Below are 13,599 nucleotides of genomic sequence, written 5' to 3' on the forward strand. Positions count from 1 at the left end.
AATATTTTTGATATTTCTGATTTAAAATCATCAATGGTGCATTTTTTAGAGAAAAATCAAGCAGAGTTAAAAGACTGTATCAATGTATCATAAAAAATAAATTTATCTCTACTTGGTCACATTATGCTATATAAGAACACGGACAATTTCCCAAATAATATGCACAACAGTATATAAATAAAATATGCTTGAGTAAATAAACAGTACTCAAGAGTAATCAGATTAATTTTTAGTGGCTGGCACAGACTAAAATAACATTGTGCCCGCTCAGGTCATTTGCTTACATAGTCCTATGGTACATATCTTCTACACTGACGGGCAAGGCAGGAGAACAGAAGTTTGTTCTCATCTCTCACTTCCTTATTTTCAACCAATCAGTCATCATTTGGTAGGACCACCGGCCATGTCAAAAACTTGAAAAATCATTGATATTTAGCTTTATTACCTAACTCTTTTTTTTCCCAACTAGACGGTACAACAAATAAATAAATAAATATAGCCTCACATATCTTCCCCTACACATGATAAATTGGCTTAGTGTGAAATGAAAAAATTCAAAGTAGCCCTTGGATATGCTAACCAGTGATTTTTGGATTAACGCTTTAAAACTGGTCTACAAGTTTATTTCCATTGACTTTTTTCTTTTCTTTAAATTTACTTTAATATGAATCTCTCACAAGGTAATGTTTAACCAGTATTAATGGATTAACTTGAATGTGTAAGTTATTTATTTATTTATTTTACTGTCACTAAAAAGTTGAGTATGAGTATTTTTGAAAAATCTCATTAAAAAAAATTTTCACACTTGAGTGTAATAAATGATTGTACATCGGCTGTGTAGACAGACAAAAGCGGAGCCATTTGGTAAACCAGTTTGGATTTGCAAGCAGGTACCTTTTGTGTTATCAGTGTGTGTGAGGTGGACTGCACATGGAACATATGCTTGCGTGATTTTGAAAATATTGTGCATAAGCTAATGTTGGGTTCCAGGTTTATATAACCATAGAAAACAATATTCACCAAAATTCAAATGCACATAACTATTTTTGTCCACTTCAACCTCTGTATAAAAGCATTCTGCGCAATATTTTAGATTTATTGATAATAAACTTGATCATCTCCATAAAAAAAAAATTATGTGCCAATTGCTTTCCATTACACAGGTTGAAGCAGACAAGCGCAAGAATGCACACACGAGCCCAAAAGTTTATATTTTGGACATTAAGCTATTCTCAAGTTTTGCTAAGTCCCCGGAGGCAGCAGGCACCCAAGTGTGGATGTTTGCGACATATTTAGAATGACTTTGAATGGAAAAATTGTGATCGGGGATTGCCGTGATCCCGTGTTTTCGGGAGGTGGTTTTCAAATCGCATTTTTCGCTAATTCTTGACAAAATAGGAAACGCAAGCAAATATAATTTTTCCCGATAAAAGAATGCATAAATTGAGCTTGTTATTGAAAAGCGGACCACCGCGGCTGAATGATCCCTTTAAGCCACCCTTGCCACTCTTAAATGGATTTTCTACAAATTTCAGTCAGCATTCTGAAAGCATTGGTGTACAGATTATACAATTAGCTCCTATCAAAGTGTTAAATGATATAAAGTTGAACACAGACTCTGAAAATGTGTCATTTATTGGATCTCAGTTCTGAAGATCCCATTCCGCCCCCGGGACGGACTGCCCATATTTGATACTAATGACTGATGTAATATTGAGAGTAATGAATCACCATTTTCAGCCATCTCACTGTTTCTTTTTGAAATAGCAAAAGGTCAAGGCTGGAAAGTATTGGAAGCTGCACGTTATGTCACAGCATTTTAGATATTTACAGTAGGCTTAAGGTGCGTTGAAAGTTAAATTGCTCAATTGAAAATGCTCTACCCTCGCTATTTCTTCTCCCTGTAGCTTGAATCTTCCCACTCTATCCTTCTCATTAATGCACATATCTTCCGTCTTAACTTAGGCTCATCTCCTTTCCTCTCCTTTCCTCTCCTTTCCAGCACTTGCCTCTGCCTTTTTAAGTATTGTTGTGGGATTTTCAGCAACTTGGTGAGAGAACATAACTCCAACAGAACAGTCTTGTAGTGTGTAAGAGAGTGCAAAAAAAATTAAACAAAGAGGGACTTCTGTGCTGGACAAACGTATCAGTCAAGGTCGTCTTGCTTTGGCTTCAGGGAGAATCCTCATGTACAAGTGAGAGGTTCTCTGTTCAAAAGCAGGTGGCCACAAGACACAACAAACATGTTCCGCTGGTGTTGGCTCTATTATTTTCCACAACAATGTTCTTCCACCTGCTCCCTGTTTCCAATGCAGATGGCGTCATGTGCAAACATCATACTCCACGGGGAATTCCAGTTTGACCTCATCTGTCGGCCTATTCATCACTATTGCAGAGAGAAAGGGGCTCAGAGCTGATCCCTGATGCAGTCTAGCCTCCTCCTTAAACTCATCTGTCATACCAGGGTGAGTGACTGCTAATTTTGACAGGACATGGCATGGGTAGCTGAAAGCGTGCTTGAGCAGCCTTGGAATGAGACATAGTTTGTCTGCATAGAAGAGAACAATGTCATCGACAAAGGAGAAGGACCAGATGATGAAGTGAATCTGACTGGAGGGTGTTGTCATATTTATGTTGCAATATTTTCTTGGTCAGTATTATATAGGTTGAATCACATTGCACAAAAGATGTTTCAACATGCAATTAAAGTCCAATTAATCAGATCAAGCAGATCAACTTCTCATGGTTAATTCACTTTTTTTAAATGGATTTTGACAGAATTTCAATGTTCTTCTTGTTTCACCACATTTATAGAGGTCATTGCCAGCAAGATACTGTTGCACTTGCTTTAAATAGACTTTGGTGTAACTCAGTCCTGACTGAAAATACTTGTACTTCATCACTTCAATTGGATACTATTCAGCTGGATTAGATAAACTGGCATGTGGGTCATCTTTGGACACTGCCAGGAATCATCGTACAAAGGTAGGTAAAGAAGCTAAAACAAGCAAGCAATAATGAAGTGAAAAACATTAGTTAAAACTTTTATGTGCACATGGGAGAGGGGGTAGATGCAAGAACAGTGTGTCGGGATTTAATTTCCCTGTGGTCGATTTGTGACAGACAACGTTCATCAGTCAGGAAAAAACAGGGAATTTTTCTGAAATTGAAAATGCATTTTCCAGTTCCTTGAAAGATTATTTAAAACGAATATATTCTATAAAGTTTCATAAAAGTCATAGAAATATTATGGAATGAGTGGGAAAGTGTGCCTTAAACTTTAAACAGTGTGAGGTGAGCTTTTCCAGCCTGACTGCTACTAAAACTAAAAACAGAGAAAGACTGAGAGCTGTGTGTGTGTGTCTTTCATCGATTCCTGCCAGGATATCAGCTCTGTGTTCATCCAAACAGGCCCAGGTTTCACACTGAGTGAGTACAAATGTAAAATATTTTATTCTTTGTGTTTATTTGATTCCTATTCAAGACGTTATAATGTAACATTCTTCAATGTTAAAAAACTCATATATTGGTAATATAAACTTTTTTTTCACATTCTCAGCTGGTGCTGTGCTGCATGATTTATTTATATATATATATATATATATATATATATATATATATATATAGCAACAGGTGGTGCGTGGTGGCCACCCCAATGGCCACTCTTAAAGCCAAGGAATATTTTTGATATCTCAGATTTTTCTGCCTGTTTTCACATGGATGCAGGATCCACGTCAAGCCCTTGATACTCTTTCTTTCTTGCATATTTAAGTAAATTGTAGAATTGATCTTGATGCAAACTTTACAATAATGTGTAAAGAACATTCAATTCTTCCAGACAATGTCAATCAAAATCATTACTTTCACACATTAGCAGTGTTTTGGTTCTTTATTCTTTGCAAGACCTAGACCAGCGACTGAGACCAAGCTTTATGACACTGGGCAGCAGTATAGTTCTCTCTGGAATATCTTCATAGTCTTGAGATTTCATTGTACCTTCATAGATTCAAGACAGTGCGTCCGATGCAGCAGCAACGCGGGCATGGAAAATATCAGATTTTACTTTATTTTTCACTTTATGGACAGTGTTCCTTTGCTTTTGTTTCATTTTTACGTCTGTGAACATGTTGCCCAATGTCAAAAACTTCCAGTTTTGTCTTGTGTGTCCAGGGCATTCTCCCAGTTTTGTGGCTTCTCAACATGAAGTTTGGCAATTATTTGGAGGGATTTACCGTATGTTCAACAATATTGGTCATCTTCCATGAAGTCCGCTTTGAATCAAACAACAATTGATGGTGCGATCTGACACCGATGTACCATTACCCTGGAGTTCACCTTTATTTCTTTGCAGGTTTGAAGGTCATATCATCTGTCTCTTTAATTTGTCATCAATTCTCCTCTTGCAGCCGCGTTCAGAGAGGTTGGCTCCAATCTAATCACACACAGTTTTCATTCTAGTCGCCTGAGACAAAATAACAGGGTGATATCTGGTGGCACAATATTCATCTCACTTGTTGTCTGCTGCAGAATTTTGCATCTTTCTTCCCAGATGCTCATAGTTGCACAGTGTAGAACTGCTCTAATTTGTCAAGAAACATTGCACCAAAGAAAATAGCTAATTAAAAATTGTCAAAATCCCCGAAAGCTTGGGCAGAAAGTTAGTTCGACTCCACATAGGCCATAGAACAGCTCCTAACTTTATCCATCAGCTGTGTGTGTAATGATGTTCTCTCCACATGTCACAGTATACAAGGTTAAAATAGCCTTTTCCGTAAAGCCTTGCTCCTACAAAGGCTTACTGTCTATCTCATTACGAATGTGCATCCATCCAGAGTGAAGACAAAACCATCAGGAGCCAGGACTCAGGTAAAGATGGACAGCAGGTCCTTAACGTAAGTGACCGTAAGGGACCAATTATTACACATGTATGTTACTATCTTGCAATTCTAAAATCATTTTCCTTAAAAGAAATACATACATTAAGCTTATTATTGAAAAATGGACCATCCTGGCTAGATAATCCCTTTAAAGACTGCTTGGAGGTGAGGCTCTTAGGTGCCAGCGCTGAGCAGGACCGTGCAATGTAGCCCGGCTCTCCACAAAAGTAGCATCCCTCCATTTGCCGTCAGCTGGTTTTCTGTTCCACGCGCTGGAGTCGTCATCGCTGGGATGCACTGGTCGCTTGGCAGGGCGCACCCTCGTTTTCGTCATCCACGCTGATGCACTCCTTCAATTCTGTTTGGCGACCTCTGTGTTCTCTTTTGGAGCTGTCTGTTTTTTCTTGTTTCTTCTTTTGGTAGCCTGTTTTTGTATATCTATTTATCCATCTATCTATCTATTTATGCTGCATGGAGCCCAAATGGTTATGTCTCGCTCACAATTTCTGTGCTTTGGATTTTAATTGTGGATCCTCAGGCTTCCTTGAGCATTCCAAATCAATGCATATTAAACAGCCTTAAGACAATATATAAAATAAATACATAAAATAAACAACTGACTATTGACTTTTTTTTAATTTAATCTTTTCAACATATCGGATTTTGGCATAATCAAAAAATAAGTAAACATAGTCACATTACTTTAATATTATGGCACTTGAATTCCATTATTAACTATACTTTTTAACAGGTAACTCTACGTATTGTGCACAAAAGATATCGGCAACGAGCGTCTGCGTGTGTGTGTGTGTGTGTGGTTACTACATGTACACAGGATGCTGGTTTACCATGAACATGAACTGCATTTAATATACATTTCTCAGGTTTAGGGTTCATCAGGTAAATGCATCTCTGAAAAAGATAAGATGATTGAAGAACATGAAGACACTTAAGAACCTTTAAAAGAACCCTAGAAATGACGGGGATATAAAAAAAAGATTACAAAAATATATCTTTGATGTGTGGAATAAAAGTGAGGTTAAAATAATGTCGGTGTTATTTACCAGTGGGTGAAATGTTGAAGGATTGAAAGACAGCACTTGTAAATTCATTATATTTTTCTCACAGGGCTGCTAACGCAAACTAAAAGTTCTCAATACAGAAAATACAGTTCAAATGAGCATTGGACTAATGTTATCAGGAGACATGGACATATACAGTTGCCTTAATATGAATTGAAAAGGTCAGTATGCTAAAATAAACTCAAATATAATCAGACACTACTTCAGTCTTCTCCCTTAGTCATTACATTTCCAAAGTGCCAAAACATGTGTCTCATAGTTCAACAATTTCCAAAGGCTTAACAGATTCAAAGAGCCAACCACAGGATTTAAAATGATCATTCATGGAAAGAAGAAACTGACTTCTTTGAGGGAAGCACTGTTGGGTCTGTGTGTGTTACTTAAAATATACAACCTTTCTTTTAATCCACTGTGCCTGCACTGATATGTTCAGTTGAATCGCATGGTTTAAGAATAGACGTACATACACTTAATCTCTCATCAATGTGATAGTTTCCTGTCATGAATGGATCCTACGTGCTAAATACATCCCTTTGAAATTCGATCTTCTTAAATAGGCAATGATTGCCTGGAATGAGCTCTCATATTCTTCACAAGGAGTCCATCATTACAAAGTCTCTAATTACTTGGGACCGTTCACAGTGGGCAAAACAACAAAATACACCCATGCATTCATTCAATTTCCAAAATCCAATAGAAGTACCTGTCAACAAATTACAAAACAGACAATGTAACGTTAAATTTTAATAATACACCAGGCTAAAGACTTTGATTTAAAAAGTATAGCTGAATATTGTTCTTTAGCCACTTTGTATCACAGGGACTTGACTAATGACTTCTGCACATTTTTATTTAAAAATAAAAGTTAGCACCTTCTGACATAGCATAACAGATGACACGAGGGAGTGGACACTGGTCTGTTCTCGACTCATAAGTAGACAGCCAGGGTGTACCCTTCTTTCAAAAGTATTTTTTTGAATTGATATATGCACCAGGCAAGCATTGAGTGTCAGCAGATGCACTATTACGAGTACCTGAAATGAATAATACAAGCTCCACTGACAATGCAGAAGAGAGTCATTTAACAATGATAGTTGAGGAATTGCCAGTGTCTCAACAAGCTAAATTAAGCTCAGAAACAACTAAGGACAAAGTCTACAAACGCTGGTACACATTGAAAATGGCTGGCCCAAAGGAGCTTGTCCAAAGTATGATCATATCAGATCAGGACTCAGTGTGACCCATAGACTGTCATTGAATTGTGATTCCACATAGCCAGAGATGTAACTATTGTTACAAAAGTAACGCAGTACAGTAATGTATTACATTTACGCTTGTCACTTGAATACGCAAACAATTGAGTCGTTGTTGTAGCGTAAGTGAGCCGGAAAAAAAACGAGGCACAAGTGTAAAAGAATGCCAATCTACAGTCGGTAAAATTCCAGTTGTCTGTTGAAGACTATATTTTATTTGGATTTACACCCAGAAGTTGCAACAAACCCAAGGCATAGTGGGGGGTTTTCTGTGGGGAGAAAGTTGCTAACAGTTGCATGTATCCAGCACATCTGCAGCGCCATCTTGAGACAAAACATGGACGTCACATTGGTAACAAGAGGAAACTGAATTCAGGTCATATTCAAGATATGAATCGGAAGCCTCTTATGTGGTGTCTTTGTTCGAAGTGAAAGCCAAGAAGCCATTTACCATTGCTGAAGACCAGATCTCTTCTATGAGCCAGAAAAGAACATTTTGTTGAGTAATTTTTGTGGACCAATACAAATGAAGTTTGAAAGGTTCTAAAGTTTAATAAATTAGACACTGATGCGATGTTTTTTGGTTTGTTTGGGGGTTTTATTTACCCAAAAATGTTTTGCGCTGGTTCAGGGGTACTTTGTTGAACAAAATATTTCATAGGGGGCACATCACTGAAAAAAGGTTGAGAACCACTGCCGTATTATACAATTTTTTATGGTTCAATTCACCTTGAACCTTTGTCTCCCTGTAGTATAGAATATTACAGCTAACTAAATATTACAGAAGATATTGTCTACCCTTGTATGTTATCCTGTGCTAATCCCTCTTCGTGAAGTATCCTATTTGCAAAATTTACCACAATCTGCCCTTCTGCGTTTCACTCCTTTGCATCATACTTTCCTAACACCTTCCCATCTCCCTTGTTGCCTTCTTCTCCTTCGTGCCCAATGAAGTCTGCTCCAATCACCACTCTCTCCACAACAGGTACGCGCTCTACTACTTCATGTAAGATGTTACATACTTCTACATACCCGCCCACATATTTAGTATTAGCCCTTCCCTCACAATTTTCCTGCATGCAGAGTATGTCTAGACTCTAAAAACACATTGGTTATATTTAACCAAAAATTGGTTAGATTTGACCACTCTAGCTGGTTATTTTGTATCCGACCAATTCTTTGGTTAAAACAACAAATCTAGAATTGTAGTGTTTTAACCAATCAATATTGGTGATCGGCCAACCAATACAAATTGGTCATTTTAACAAAATTGATTAATTTGCCCCAAAAAATGCAATTTCAAGCAACACATAGATGAACAGCTGTCCACACCCCTGGGGACAATTAACTTATCATGCATGTTTTTATGGAATGTGGGAGGAAACCGGAGTACCCGCAGAAAACCCACACGGGGAAAAATGCAAAGCCCTCACAGCAAGGCCAGAGCCTGGATTCGAGCACACCACTTCGGCACTGTCAGGCAAACAGTTGGCCACCATGCTGTTTTTATCTCAACCAAACAATACAATGTATACTATATGAAAACTACAATCTACACACTCTGAAGCTTCTCCTTCACCCATTAGGGTCAAGGGTTCATTGGATAATTAAATGAAATGTATGAAATACAATTATCGCTAAATAAATGAAGCCATCCATCAATTATTCAAGCTGCTTATCTTAAAATGTATTAAATTAATTGCAAATAGTTATAAATGAATATAGATGTTCTCTATGTCTATACCACACACTGCATATGAATAGAGCCAAAGATTTCATTTTTTATACGTAGCCTATAAATATAATTTTTGGGGGGAAGGTCACACTTTTATTTAAAACTTTTATTGCACGTTTTATTGAGCCACGTGTGGCTCTTACTACGTTGACACATCACAACTTACCTACCTTCTTTTAAAGACTTTGAAAAGTTGGTTTTCATGCCTGCATAATATTTCTTCCTCTTTCTTTTTTGGTTTTGTGCCCCTGAGCACTTTCTATTTTGCTTCTCCATCTTTACCATCATCAGACGTTTGAATTGTAAACACTCGCCGCTCGCGCACTCGATTCTGTCTACCGAATCTGCCAGCTGAGCCAGCTTGCTGAGCCTGCTCGGCCGGGACTACCTGTCCACCAAACAAGCTAGCCGAGCCTGCCCGCCGAGCCCACGTCACCATTGGCTATCCGAACCACACCACCACCGACAGCGACAAATCCACCAACAAGCTCTTAGATAGAAACGAGGCCAATAAACATGCCACCAAAGCACAAGCAGGACGCAAAGCCAGAGGAGGAGTACATCACACTCACGCAAGTAAACAAGCTACTGCAACAGCAAAAAGATATGTTCACAGCATTAATGCAACAACAGCATGAAAATTTTAAAGGATTTGTGAAAATGATAATAGACTCAAACAATTCACGACTTGACACTATTACCAAGGAATAAGAACAAGCATACACTTCACTCAAAATGAGGTAGATGACATTAAAAAAGCCCAAACAATTCAAACTGATCAATGTAAAAACATGAAACTAGAAATTTAGAAATATGTGACAGTATGATACAATTAACAGGTAAGATGGACTACTTAGAAGGCCAGATAAGACAAAAAAAATTTAGTCATTGATGGAATCGAGGAAATACCTGGAGAAACATGGACTGATATGGAAGAGAGAGTGCAAAATATTTTCAGGGAAAAGTTGCAGGTCCAAAGAAATGTTGAGTTGGAGAGAGCCCACCGCACTGGGAAATTCGAACCTGGCAGAATTAGACCCAGGCCAGTTGCGGTGAAGTTTGAAAAATATAAAGATAGAACGATAAAACTGCAGAGAGCTAAATACTAAAAAGGATCTAATATTTATATAAATGAGGACTTCATTGATGCTGTGCGTCAAAAAAGAAAAGAACTTCTGACGAAATTAAAAGCTGCGCGTAACAAAGGGGACATTGCATATCTAAGACATGATAAACTCATAGTGCACCCCCGCACCAGCACACCAACACGGCATACTCAACTACAAAACCACCAAGCAGCATACTGAGAACTGTAACTGAACCACCTGATCAGCAACGATGGACCCAATTACAACGGTAAATCTCTCTCTCTCTCTCTCTCTCTCTATATATATATATATATATATATACACACACACACACACCCCCAGACACACACACACACACACCGTATTTTCCGGGCCATAGGGCACTCTTTAAAGTCTCTAATCTTCCCCAAAACAAACGAGGCGCCTTTTAAAGCGACACGCCCATTATATGGACTGAGCATCACTCTCGATCATCAACCCTTTTACTCATTGGGCTGTTCAGAGTGCATGTTAGCACACCCTGCTGGACAAAGTCTGAGTCATCTATGCTTCTAATTGACCGTGACTTATACATTATGTGACTATGGTGTTTGGGTGATGGTGTGGGAGAAAGCTGGACAAAAGGGCAGCTGTCCACAATGTTGTAGTCTGTCTTATCATTTATGTTATTGCAAGCAAGAAACGTCCCAGGTTCAGACAACAGACTGCAAAAAGCCCAAAGCACAACAGCACATCTCTCTAAACAGCCATGTGATTGGCTGAGTCTCAGTGGCTCCCAAGAAGCCATTGCTATAATCTTTTTGTGTTATTTTTATTTCTTTTGGGTATATAGATGGCATGAGAGATACATGTTTTGTGTTAATCTTATTTGTTTCATTGTTTGCTTGTATGCTGAGTTTTTTTTTTGTTTTGATTTGAAACCGTGACTCTAAGGAGTGTGGTGACCAGTGAACTCCCTCCCCTGACATTGTCTAGTAAACTATTGCAAAGACACCTATTGTTGGTTGTTCCTAATAGTTTCATGAAGTCTGTCATTGAAACGTGGTGATACCTCTGGCGTGATACCTCTGGTGGCAACATTCCCTTAGGGCAGGGGTCTTCAATCCTGTTCCCCGAGGGCCGGTGTCCTGCCCGTTTTCCACCTCTCCCTGGTGCAACACACCTGAGCGATCGTTATCTAGCTTCTGCAGACCTTGTTGATTATCGGATTATTTGAGAATCAGCTGTGTTGCAGCTGGGGGAGATGGAAAACCTGCAGGACACCGGCCCTCGAGGAACAGGGTTGAGGACCCCTGCCTTAGGGGATTGAGTTCTGGTTAACGCGAGCAGCGGAGCTAGCGAGCAGCGGAGCTAGCGAGCAGCGGAGCTCTAGCGAGCAGCGGAACTCTAGCGCTCTAGGAGCAGCGGAGCTCTAGCGCTCTAGGAGCAGCGGAGCTCTAGCGCGCGAGCAGCGGAGCTAGCGCGCGAGCAGCGGAGCTAGCCCGCGAGCAGCGGAGCTAGCGCGCGAGCAGCGGAGCTAGCACCTTGTAGTGCGGCGCGCCGAGTATATGCATTAAATAGGGAAATAGCGCCCTCAACTGGTGATGCGCCCTTTGATGCAGCGCGTCTTATGGCCGTAAAAATGGGGTGTGTGTGTGTGTATATATATATATATATATATATATATATATATATATATATAATGGACTTCAAAACCTTTGAATATGCTGACTACAAGAGATCCGATCCTGAAAATAACTTGGACCCAGACAACCAATATTACAACAATAGTCACAGCATAGTAAATTCTGAATATTATATGGATGATCAATTTAACACAAATATAAAAATGGTTAACGCACTTTCAATTATACACTTTAATAGTAGAAGTCTCTGTAGAGACTTCACTAAAATCAAAGAATACCTGACTAAATTAAACAAATTCAAAATAATTGCTATATCAGAAACTTGGCTTGATAATAAAAAAATGAATGACATGAATATGGAAGGATATACATTATTTACAACAAATAGGGAGAATAGAAAGGGAGGGGGTGTTGCAATATATGTGGATAATTCTCTTAGATGCAATATTATAGATTGCATGACAAACACAAGAGAGAACATAATGGAATGTTTAACTATTGAACTATACACAAAAAACGTATCATAAGCTGTATTTATAGGACACCAGGATCATGCATTGACATATTCAACAAAGAATTAATGAACATGCTTAGTCACTCAAATGACAAAAAAACACGAATAATTTGTGGTGACTTTATTATTAACATGCTAAACCCAAACGGACACCAAAAAACAACAGATTTTATAAATACAATTTATAGCAACGGTCTTTTCCCTGTAATTACGAAACCCAGTAGAATAACAGTTGATACCGCCACACTAATAGATAATATATTTATAAATAAAATTGACTGTAAAATACAAAATGGACTTCTAATCAATGACTTAAGTGACCATCTTCCTGACTTTGCAGTTCTTCAAAATTATTTTGATAAAAAAACAAAGTTAACAACTCAAATATCAGAAATAAAACCAAAAACACAGCGTTCCATTGCTGCCTTTAAGTTGGACATCGAAAATCAAAACTGGTCTGAGGTTTATTCAAACAAAGATCCAAATCTTGCATATGACGCATTTCAATCTATAATAATCTCCTTATACATAAATATTTTCCATTAATTAAAATAACTAAGAAATATAAAGGCTTAGATAATCCCTGGATGACAAAGGGTATAGAGAATGCATGTAAAAAGAAAAACATTTTACATAGAACATTCATCAAACTGAGAACAAAAGATGCTGAAAGTAAGTATACAATTTATAAAAACAAATTAGTAAATATTATAAGAACAAGTAAGAGAGATCATTATCATACATTGTTAGAGCAAAACAAAAACAACACACAAGAAATATGGAAATATTAAATCAAGCAATTAAACATTGTTCCAAAAAAATTGACTATACAGAATACTTTATAAAAGATACAAATATAGTTATAGAAAAAACTGTAGAAATAGCAAACAAATTTAATAAATGTTTCGTCAATATCGGCAGCAACCTAGCAAAGGAAATTCCTAAACCAAAGAACACATTTGAAATAGATATGTGGGGGTTCGGGTTTGGGGGGCCTGGCAAGTTCTCCCTTTTCCTCTAGGTTCCGGCAGTCTCCCGCCAGGCACGCCTCCGACCGGAGAGGGCGTCGGCTCCTGCGCACCTGCAGCTCATCATCAGCAATCACCGCGGGGGTTTAAAGCTCAGCGCTGCCAGGAGCCAGACGCCGGATTATTCCGTGACCTACCTCGGTACCCGGTCCACGTCGACGTTCGCCTCGTGCACGTCTGCTCCTTGTGCTATGCAACCCGAGTTAACCTTTGTCTGTCCTCGCTCTCCCTCCAGCCGCCCAGCGCCTGCCCGAGCCCGATCCTCCGCCGCCAGCCGCCGAGCCCCGGAACGCCGATCGCACCTCGTTCGCCCGTACGCCGCCTGCCTGCCCTTCTCCGCTTCCGTCGGCTCGCCGCCGCCCTCACCTCCACGCCGCTCTCCTCGCCCGCGCTCCTC

The 13,599-nt window shown here is 39.0% G+C and overlaps 1 pseudogene; it reads left to right on the top strand.

Annotated features, from left to right (window-relative positions):
• Positions 1-11,716: 11,716 nt before the first annotated feature.
• On the top strand, positions 11,717-13,119 carry LOC148335897 (uncharacterized; annotated as a pseudogene).
• The last annotated feature ends 480 nt before the right edge of the window (positions 13,120-13,599 follow it).

Source organism: Idiotropiscis lumnitzeri, chromosome 6 (genome assembly GCF_059441095.1).
Source record: "Idiotropiscis lumnitzeri isolate Australia: NSW breed Sydney's pygmy pipehorse chromosome 6, RoL_Ilum_1.0, whole genome shotgun sequence".
Taxonomy (NCBI): Eukaryota; Metazoa; Chordata; class Actinopteri; order Syngnathiformes; family Syngnathidae; genus Idiotropiscis; species Idiotropiscis lumnitzeri.